General features: G+C 36.2%; 1 protein-coding gene across 8 annotated transcripts in view; it reads right to left on the bottom strand.

Moving 5' to 3' along the window:
• LOC105211518 (serine protease inhibitor dipetalogastin) overlaps positions 1–7142 on the bottom strand; it is a 55124-nt gene extending 47982 nt beyond the window's left edge. For 5 of the 8 annotated variants that reach the window (XM_011182974.3, XM_054228888.1, XM_011182967.3 and 2 more), the window contains exon 1: positions 828–1100. The gene's annotated coding sequence lies outside the window, so the exon portion shown is untranslated. The other 3 variants (XM_054228892.1, XM_011182972.3, XM_011182971.3) reach the window with 3 other exon arrangements.
• Between the last annotated feature and the right edge of the window lie 4822 nt (positions 7143–11964).

The raw sequence follows: 11964 nt of genomic DNA on the forward strand, positions 1-11964 counted from the left end.
TATGAAATTTGGCTTCTAAAGGCTATTGCCAATTCAAGTGTTCGAGTTATGGAGATCTTCGAGTTATAGAAGTTTGAGTTATGGAAGTTCCACTGTATATATAGATACATATGTTCGTATTTGATGTAACAATAAGAGATGAAAGTTAGATACATAATCAATTACTGGGAAATTATTTGTTATGCTAATCAGTTCAAGTACCTCGAGTACTTTCATTCAATTTTTGTCTTGAACTAATTCCGATGATTTGGCGCTCAGACTCAGTTAGACTCAGTTACATCAAGAGGCGACCTATAATTTTATTTTACCTAAATACAATTACAAATACAACTCTTTATGATCATACACTGGCGTGTGTCAAGTAAATTTGCAATATATGCGTAAATATAATATAACTAATTCATGAAAAGTTAATGTTGTGCCTGAGGCACTGAGATGAATTGACACCTCGAACTTGTTGAAGGGGAATCCAAACAACACTGGATTATTTGGCGGATTTCTCCAGTTCTTTGTGTCATTTCAACGGACTGAATGTTTAAGTAATTACTTCAATAGCAGACATGCCACACACTAGACACTTCAATTGAAACTGCCTTCCAGCAACTTGATCTTTCAAATTTTTCTTCTTGTTTTTTTTTTGGTTTTTGTAGGGAGGGTCATTCAGACGTACGTATGTATGTATGTATGTAATTCTTTTTTATTTAACACACTTTTGATTTGCACTGTTTCTTTGTTCGTTCCTCGTATATATACATGTATATATGTACATATGTTGCATGAACGCATGTCATTTGATACCGAAAGTTTAAAATATTCTCTGGACCAACCTTAGTTTATATACACAATCGCAGCTCCTCGTTGGAAATAAATTTTCACACAACCAAAATCTTAAACAACGAGAAATGCACTAATTTTAGTTAGTTCTTGTTCCGTTCAACAAATGTTGTTATTACACTCTTTGCTGTGAGCTTTGTAGTTGAATTCACTTTATATCTGACAATTTGACTGCCATAAAAGATGATGTGCGCGCGCGCGTTTTACTTTATCACTGCCACCGAAAAGAAAGGTTCGAAATGCAAAGACAGAATGGCTTCGCTACTTGTTGCGCATACGATTTTATAGAGTGAAAGGCCTTGTGCTGCGCGTTGTGAGCGCCGACGCTAACGCCGTTGAAGCGCCGTATTTTCAGCAACAGTTGCTTTTGCTCTGGCTGCTGCAGCATACCGTCATTGTAAATGGGTACATAGTGTGCTTAAATGCCCTGTAGGGAAATCCCTAATAAATATACAGCACTATAGTATTATACAAGGGGTGGAATGAGTGGCTCGGTGCTTTTGAAAAGTGATCAAGGTTATATTAGTGAAACCACGTCAAAGTCCGAACATTTTTCTAAAGTTTGTAGTCGGACACTACCTTCTGGAATTAACTAACGCTTAACTGTGTCCCAAATGGTTCGAATAGCCGGACTCTTAATTAGTTTCTTTATTATGTATATTTAAAAAATACCAATATGACTGTTTCATTATTGTCAAAGCTTAAGCCTGAAATCTCAATCTTACAGAGGAGCCCAGTTGCGTTATAAAGTTAATAACATTAAATAATCCGTATAAAATCCGGAATTACTGTTTTCATCAACGAATTTTGCGAATAAACGAAGTTTACTACTTTGCAAGGATCTTAGTGTGCTTGTTATAACTAAAAACTGTTATAAAAAAAACTTAAAAGTTATCAAGCTCTTAAAAAATCACCCTTTATATTCAAAGGGATCAGTTCTATGAAAATCGCAAATTTCCTTTTAGGATAAAAACGGTTTTCTCCAGCTTAACATTTGTATTGAGTTAAAAAATCTAAAAAACCTTCTGCATACTTTCCTACGATTTCGATTACGATAAAGGGGTTAGCAATAGGGAAATTTCAGGCGTTAATTTTCCAAAGCACATCATTATTGGAAAATAGAGCCCTAACATAGTTTATTGAGATTGTGTTTATCCAAACCGCAATGATGTGATCCACAAGTTTCTTCTATGTGCTTAAGTTAATGTAAAATGTCAACATTTTTAGTCTATAACTGTAACGCTATTGAAATAGCCTATATGTACACCCATACTTATAATATGTATCTTCACGAATATAAATGTGCACCTACGAGTGGCTAAGTAAGTATGTGTGAATGTACGTACTTTCAGTAAAGAAAAGTGGCTGCGGTCAATTCCAGTCGACGTGATTGAGAGTAGCAGTAGAAAATGAAACTTCGGCCACTGCTGGCATTGCTGGCCACACTTATCAAATGCAATTGTAGTGCAACAAACGTGCCACCAGCCTTTGTGTTCTGTGAGCGGTATGACTTTTTCCACTTTGAAACCGCATGGTCGAGTTGAAAATAAAATTTTCCTGTCTGGGGCAACAATATGAATAATATTATGTGGAGTCATAGTAAATATATAGTATGTACACTCATATGCACCTCTGAATGTATGCAGGTATCGTTGGTTTTGTAAATGTACCGTTTTTTATTACTTTCTCAGTGGCATTATACGGAATTTCCCCTTTTTGGCTAAAGCATATTTATATTATGACGCGAGGTTTTCCGTTTTCTTTTTTATACTCTCGCAACATGTTGCACAGAGTATTATAGTTTTGTTCACATAACGGTTGTTTGTATCACCCAGAAATAAAAGAGTTAGATAAGGGGTTATATATATACATATATATGATCGGGATGACGAGTGAAGTTGAAATCAGGATGTCTGTCCGTCTGTCCGTGCAAGCGATAAGTTGAGTAAAAATTTAGATATCTTAATGAAACTTGGAAGAGGGAAGAGGGGGAGGCAAAATCGGTAAACTGCCACGCCCACACAATGGCGAAAACAAAAAACACATAAAGTGTCATAACTAAGCCATAAATAATGTTATGGAGGGGCATATTTGGATATAATTTTTTTAAAGTGGCTGTGGCCCCGTTTCTTGTATATATCTTGCAAACCAAAAAAACTGTATAAACCAAACTTTCTGAAGCCGTTTCTTTTAGTAATTTTCTTATACAGTCTAAAAATGAAAGAAATCGGATAATAACCACGCACACCTCCCATACAAAGGTTATGTTGTTATGTTAAGCTGCACTCAGATTTTTTTACAAAATGGAAAATGGGCGTGACGTCGCCCACTTATATAACTAAATTTTGAATTCCATCTGATTCGTTCACTTTATAATATATACATAATGAACCGATGAATATAGTGGAAAAAACTTTACACAAATACTGTATATCATCTGTGGCTTCACTTACGGAACAATTTTCGAAATCGGACTATAACTTTTCAAGGCCCCGGATATCTACATGAAGAACTTAGTGTCTAAGGGTAATTTTTCACCGAAAATATCGGTAAATCTTTCCGATATTTTAATTTAATTCAGAGGAAATTTCTCCTAATTGTGTTTCTCTGTTCCAAAAATTATTAAAATCGGATCAGAACTTCCCCCAGCCCCCATATATCTAATTATGTGCGGGCTTTATTCCGCATACATATATCGGTTAATATGTGAGATATCTTAGCAAAATTAAGTGAGCATATAGTCTTGTATATAGTGTAGCTTAGTGGGAAAAATTAGTGAAATCGGTTTAGGAATTACATAAGCCCTCATATACCATATATGATGGTTTTTGTTATTCTATTGGACTTTATGCCGAATATATGGGTCAAATTGTGTTTTATCTTAATTAAAATATAGAAATAAATTACGAGAGTATAAAATGTTCGGTCGCACCCGAACTTAGCCTTTCCTTACTTCTTATATGTGTATTTATGTGTATGTACAATATTTATTTGCATATGACACACATACTTACCCATAAGTGCGTATGTTTTCGATTCTTTGTGAGCTTGTTTCTCGATCACACTTTCGTTTAGTTGCTATTGAGCTCTTAATACGCGAAATGTAAGTTGCTTTTGCATCTTTAGTTTCCAAAGTGGTCATTAATTGGAGCATCTACTGATGCCCTATTTAAATACTAGTACTAATCTAAATTGCTGCACATTTTCGTATTATAAATACGTATGTATGTATCTACCGATTATTTGTCATAACAAAGCATTAACGAGCCGATATGGTAAAAATGTGCACTAAAGTGACCACTTAGATATTTCAACCGCACTTGGCTCCGTGCAGACGTATTAAGTTTACTGAGAGACGGAAGTGCCGTTATTGATTATGTGTGCATAGTATGTGTGAAGAAAAAATTTGTGGACCGATTTTTGGAAGAAAGTATGTGGTAATTACTTTCTATATGTTCTAAGTTTTAATTCGGTACCTTTGCTAACGGTTGAGTTATTTAAATGTGATGTGTGAATTAATGACATTTGGATTCTTTCGGCTCATCTAAGTCAACTCTACAAGACATTATCTATTTGGAAATTATTTTAGCATCTACTTTTTGTTGATAAATCTAATCATTTTTATACTCTCGCAACAAAGTTGCTAAGAGAGTATTATAGTTTTGTTCACATAACGGTTGTTTGTGTCACCCAGAAATAAAAGATTTAGATATGGGATGACGAGTGGAGTTGAAATCCGGATGTCTGTCCGTCCGTCCGTCTGTCCGTGCAAGCGATAACTTGAGTAAAAATTGAGATATCTGAATGAAACTTAGAACACATATTCCTTGGCACCCTGAGGAGGTTGGTATTGCGAAATCGGACAATTGCCACGGCCACAAAATGGCGAAAACCGAAAACATATAAAGTGCCATAACTAAGACAAAAATAAAGTTATAAAAGTAAAATTTGTTAAATAAAGTTATATAAAAAAATTTTTTGGGAAAGTGGGCGTGGCGCCGCCCCCTACTAAGGTTTTTGTACATATCTCCTAAACTCCTAAAGCTATAGCAAGGAAACTTTCTAGAATCGTTTCTTTAAGGTACTATCTTATATAGTCCAAAAATGGTTGAAATTGGATTATAACCACCAAACTACTCGACCTAATCTAATGAAATGAAACGCCTACTTCCTATATACCAGAACTGTGAAGTCAATCTGTGGGATCGCCTTTTTAAAACCCATATATACAACATGAGGACCTTAGTGCTTCTAATCGAGTCATAACTTCTCCTAGCTCCCATATACCTAATATTAGGGTTTCCAACTTTCAATGGACTTTATACCATATATATGACGAATATGTGGTCCTTACTTGATTTATTATTTAATACAATAAACTTTCTCGAATATAATGGTAGCATTGCAAGTAACTGAAATCAGATGATATCTAAAATTATGGGTCTGCAATTGTCTTCGTCTTTCACAATTCATTAACGGGGGTCAACGTTCAAGTTGGTTAAAAACGGGGTCTGTAATAATAGATTCCAGCATCAGAAAATACATCAAGCTACTTGGCTGTCCCAGATCGATCATGTTGTGATAGATGGACGACATGTCTCCAGCGTTTTTTGACGAGCGTACGGTCCGTTGTTATAACATCGACGAGGACCACTATCTTGTAGCTGCAAAGATACGCACCCGCCTCTGTGCAGCAAAGCGCACCCGTTAACAAACACAAGAAAGGTTCGATATTGAGAAGCTGCAATCACAACTGACAGCCAAACGATTTTCTACTTGGCTTGGACTCCTGCTCTCTTATAGCACTCATCATGTCAGTGAGAGCACAACAGCAGGAGATAGCGAACCCGATACCCTGGCTGCACTTGGTATCACCAATTGGCGCCAAACAGCGAGAATGAATGGCGCGTTGTTGTGAACTCGACTATAACCGCATAAGCGGTGTCTAAGTCAATAAAGAAGAAGAAGTGAAAATTATATTATTTTATGGGAAGATTAGTTAACTCAGCTAGCGAAATATCTTGCAGGTATTACCTGTGCTTGGTAAATTTGACTATTGAGAGGCATAGCTACCTAATGTGTATGATTATGGGTTTATTACGATTTATTATGATTTTACACTATCTGAATATATGTAGTGTAAAAATTTTCGACCAGGACATAATACAAAATTTAAAATTTTTACTATCGAGGCAGAAAAGAATTTGAAAAGATTCACTCTATATCGTATGGAGGCGAACAAAAAATATGATATTACACTTATAGATTTCATAAATCGTGTAACAAAGGCATGAGATACAGACGTCAAGATTCAAACAATAGCAAAGTGCAACAAACAAAATTACAGAATACATGTTTTAATGTATTTCAATAAAACTTTTTGCGAAGTAAATAACTAAAACTGTGGGTAAATCTATATTTTACAGCTCTTTGAAGAATTTATGTTTTGATGAAAATTTCTATAACTCGAAGTCTCTCTAACTCGAAATTTTTTTTTGGATTATGGTGATTCGAGGTAAAGAAGTTCCACTGTATTACTATAGAATGTACACATTCTTCTGATTCTTTCACTTTGGAATCTATAAATCAAGCATCAACTAAGATATGGTAATAAAACTTTGCACAATTGGTAAATGGAGTATTCAACGTGGTGTACCTCTGGTTAAAAATTGTTGAAAATCCGGGTCAATACTTCCCTCAGCCAGCATATAACCAATATATATAATATTTCGCTTTTCAACTTTCGAAATTATAATTTCAAGTTTGACTATTAAAATGTCATATTTTTCGCACGATACTGCGGGCAAAATCAAACGGGTTTGATTTTCAAACATTGAGTGCGATGCGGCGATGTCGAAATACGCGCATTATCGCAAAATCGTGATCACATTGGGCATATATATTTGCCAACTTACATATGTTTGAATTTGTGATCTGCCCGCATTTGTCGTGTCTGGTCGTTGCGTAACAGTCCGGTATAGTGGAGACGTTCAACTCAATGTGCAATATGATTCATGATTCGAAACATTTTCTTTATCGCCCAGAAGCACATGCTTATCATAAAAAAACGACGATATTTCCATATCGTTTGGTGTTTTTAAAAATCTTACAGGGTAATATCTATAAATCTTGGCTTCTTAAAAATTGATAAGGGTACGTATACTCATATAGAGTTCTAGAAAAATAAAATCATCGATATGCATATTTACAATTACCGTAATTATCACAGAAATACCCAAATAACAGAATAATAAAAAAAATTAGAAACGCGAAATATAAATTATTTACCAATGTGCAAAAGTGCCAAGTCCGTAGTCCATTTGTTTAGAGTGAAATTTCTTATGAATCCAAGTAATGGCAACTATGCGATGATAGGCATATCACGGATAACTGGTGTTAAATCACTTTACACATTGCGGCTAGAAAATCATCATGCCTATTCGAATTTTATTGCTCATGTCATGGTGATCATGGAAAGCTTATTGTGTTGCATTGTGTCGAGACCGCTTTCCGTAGACAAGCTGGCAATATGTTGTTGTTGCAGTTTCTACTATTATTGCCGCTGCCACTAACGCCACAGTTAAAAGCCAGTTGTTTGAAACACTTGCATCTTGCCACGAATGGCACGCCACATACCATTTGTCGTCACTTGTCACACATAACTCAATGGAAACAGGTCAACAATGCGTTTCCATCTGGCCGATTGCCAGGTAACGAACCAGCACCCAAGAGTCGTTGTCCGAATCACTGATGATGGCTTTGGCGGTAGCTGCTGCCGATGGCCAGTGCTGACATTAATTATCTATCACTCCGCCATGTTGGCTTCAGTTTTAGCCTACTGCAGTACTGTTTCTGCAGTTGGCTTTATTGCAGTGGTTAAGACTAACTCAATTGCTGTTTTAGAAAATTTCAGTTTCGTTTGGCTTTAAAACATCTCATTTTATAGTTTTCTCGTTTAAAGCACAAGAGTAACGATCTCCCTTTCTGATTCTGGTATGCAATAGTAACCAAGTTAACCGATCATTACAAAAGTGCATCATCGTCGGATTTCAAATAGTCTGGTCGGAATTCAGCAAACCCCTTTTAGGAATGGTTGCTTCGAAGAGCAATATATCAGTCATCAAGAAATTTTTCGATAGCAATAACATTTTCTTTTACCAAAAATAATGTTTCACTGACACTCGAGATTCAAATTATTAAAATAATAATATTATTGTGACAAATGTATTTATAAGGTTAGAACTAACTACATAAGAACCATCTTTAGCAAGGTAGATGGGTAAGTGAGTTCAGTCACTTTGATTCCATTATGGTATTACCCATTATGGTATTACTAGCCTTGTTTATTGTTCAGTACTATTACTACGACAATAAGAACTTCGAGCTCGTATAATTCCCAAAATATGTAGTATATTGAAAATTCTCAGTCATATTTTGTTCCCATGTGGCATCACTGGCAATTTTTATAAAAATATGCTTTCCTTTGAAAAAAATGCATGTTATATTATATTAGTTGTTCGAATTATAAAAGCGAAAAGTATCAAAATTAAATTGAGTCAATACAACGCGTGAGTCGTGTCCAGCTGTCATGTTATTATACTCTCGCAACAAAAGTTGCTACGCGAGTATTATAGTTTTGTTCACATAACGGTTGTTTGTAACACCTAAAACTAAAAGAGTTAGATATAGAGTCATATATACCAAAGTGATCAGGATGACGAGTATATTTGAAATCCGGATGTCTGTCCGTCTGTGCAAGCTGTAACTTGAGTAAATATTAAGATATCTTGACGAAACTTGGCACAAATATTCCTCGGCACCATAAGAAGATCAAGTTCGAAAATGGGCAGAATGGGACCATTGCCACGCCCACAAAATGGCGAAAACCAAAAACACATAAAGTGTCATAACTAAGCCATAAATGAAGATGTAAAAGTAAAATTTGGAATAAAGGAGCGCACTAGGAGGGGGCATATTTGGATGTAATTTTTTTGGGAAAGTGGGCGTGGCCCCGCCCACAAATCGGTTATTTGTATTTAACTCGCCAACTAATAAAGCTATATAAACCAAACTTTCTGCAGTCAGGTCTTTTACATACCCCACCACACACCATAAAAATTGATATATTCGGATAATAACCACGCCCACCTCCCATACAAAGGTTAGGTTGAAAATAACTAAAAGTGGGTTAACTAACTAACGAAAAACGTCAGAAACACTAAATTTTGCAAAAGAAATAACAGAAGGGAGCTGTACTCAGATTTTTTTACAAAATGGAAAATGGGCGTGGCATCGCCCACTTATGGGTCAAAAACCATATCTCAGGAACTACTCGACCGATTCGAATGAAATTCGGTATATAATATTTTCTTGAAACCCTGATAACACGGACAAATGGGCGAAATCGGTTCACAACCACTACTACTTTCCTTATAACTCAATTTTGAAATCCATCTTATTCCTTCACTTTATAATGTAAACATAAGGAACCAATGAAGATAACGGAATAAAACTTTACACAATTAGTGCATATCATCTCTGGCTTCACTTGTGAAAAAATTGTCGAAAACGGACCATAACTTCTCAAGGCCCCAGATATCGAACATGTTGAACTCAGCGCCTAAGGATACATTTTAACCGAAACAAGTAAGGAAGGGCTAAGTTCGGGTGTAACCGAACATTTTATACTCTCGCAATTTATTTATTTAACTTTATTAATATTATATAATACACAATTTGACACACATATTCGTCATATATATTGTATAAAGTCCATTGACAGTTGGAAGCCCTAATATTAGGTTAGAAGTACCGAGGTCCTCATGTTCGATATATGGGACCTTGTCAACCTATGGTCCGATTTCGGTGATTTTTAGAATGGGGCTGCCACACTATAAACGTAATATTTGTGCAAAGTTCTGCATCGATATCTTTACTAATGCTTACTTTATATATTGTAAAGTAAACGATTCAGATTGTCTTCAAAGTTCTGGTATGTAGGAAGTAGGCGTGGTTGTGAAGCGATTTGGTCTTTTTTTCACAACATATCATTGGGATGTAAGGAAACTATTACAAACCAAGTTTCATTGAAATCGGTCGAGTAGTTCCTGAGATATGGTTTTTGACCCATAAGTGGGCGACGCCACGCCCATTTTCCATTTTGTAAACAAATCTGAGTGCAGCTTTCATCTGCCATTTCTTATGGGAAATTTAGTGTTTCTGACGTTTTTCGTTAGTGAGTTAACCCACTTTTAGTAATTTTCAACCTAACTCTTGTATGAGAGGTGGGCGTGGTTATTATCCGATTTCTTTAATTTTTTGGTTATATATACCAAAGTGATCAGGGTGAAGAGTGGAGTTCAAATCCGAATGTCTGTCTGTCCGTCCTGAGTAAAAATTAATTTATCTTGATGAAACTGTTCACACTTATTTCTTGGCCCCATAGGAAGGTTACTTTCGAAAATGAGCAAAATCGGACCACTGCCCGCCCATCAAATTGCGAAAACCAACAACACATAAAGTGCCATAACTAAGCCATAAATAAAGCTATGGAAATAAAATTTGGTATGAAGGATCGCACTCTGAAGGGGCATATTTGGATGTAATTTTTTTGGGGAAGTGGGCGAGGTCACGCCCCCTATTAAGTTTTTTGTACATATCTCGCAAACCAATAGAGCTATATAAACCAAACTTTCTGCAGTCGTTTTTTTAGCCACTTCCTAATACAGTCCAAAAATGAAAGAAATCGGATCATAACCACGCCCACCTCTCATACAAGAGTTAGGTTGAAAATTACTGAAAGTGGGTTAACTCACTAGCGAAAAACGTCAGAAACACTAAATTTCACATAAGAAATGGCAGACGGAAGCTGCACTCAGATTTTTTTTACAAAATGGAAAATGGGCGTGCCGTCGCCCACTTATGGGTCAAAAACCATAACTCAGGAGCCGACCGATTTCAATGAAACTTGGTTTGTAATAGTTTCCTTACATCCCAATGATATGTTGTGAAAATAGGCCAAATCGCGTCACAACCACGCCTACTTCCTATATACCAGAACTTTGAAGACAATCTGAATCGTTTACTTTATAATATATAAAGTAAGCACTAGTGAAGATATCGGTGCAGAACTTTGCACAAATACTATGTTAATAGTATGGCAGCCCCATTCTAAAAATCGCCGAAATCGAACCATAGGTTTTTAAGGCCCCATATATCGAACACGAGGACCTCGGTGCTTCTAACCTAATATTATGGTTTCTAACTTTCAATAGACTTTATACGATATATATGACGAATATGTGGTCCAAATTGTGTATTATATAATATAAATAAAGTTAAATAAATAAATTGCGAGAATATAAAATGTTCGGTTACACCCGAACTTAGCCCTTCCTTACTTGTTTTTGATTAGCATTGTTTGGCATTTCATCATGAATAGAAAGAAAATTGTTAAATTTTATTCTGAAAATTCACATTCTGTAAAGAATATGTTTCGCGAGCTTCGCTCAACTTATAGTCAACATAATCGGCCTACTAACCGTACTATTCGCAACACCATCAACCATCTTGAGACCCAGCATTCATTATGGGATAATATTCGACCGAATAAACCACGTCCAGCACACAGTGAAAAAATTTAGCAGTCGTAGCTGAGGGTGTACGTGAAGACCATATTTCTTCAAAAATTATGCCGGTGAGAACGTAACCGTGAAAGTCGACCATTATCGCGTCATGATAACCGACTATTTTATGCCTGATATTGAAGCTCGTAATCTCGGCGACTTTTGGTTTCAAGATGACAGCGCCACTTCCCGCACATCGTATCAATCAATGGATTTATGGAGAGAACAATTCGGTGAACAGATAATTTTACGTTTTGAGCCGGCCGATTGGCCACCAAGATCGTGTGATATCACACCGTTAGACTTTTTCCTCTGGGGAAATGTAAAACCGAAAGTCTATGCGGACAATCCTGCTTCGATTCAGGCCTTGGAGCAAAACATACGGCGTATCATTCCCTAGTTACCAGTCGAAATGCTCGAACGAGGCATCGAAAATTGGACTCAAAGATGGGAACTTCTGAGACGTAGCCGCGGCCATCGTTTGAAAAAGATAGTCTTTCATGAA

The sequence above is a fragment of the Zeugodacus cucurbitae genome, chromosome 4 (genome assembly GCF_028554725.1).
Source record: "Zeugodacus cucurbitae isolate PBARC_wt_2022May chromosome 4, idZeuCucr1.2, whole genome shotgun sequence".
In the NCBI taxonomy this organism is placed as follows: Eukaryota; Metazoa; Arthropoda; class Insecta; order Diptera; family Tephritidae; genus Zeugodacus; species Zeugodacus cucurbitae.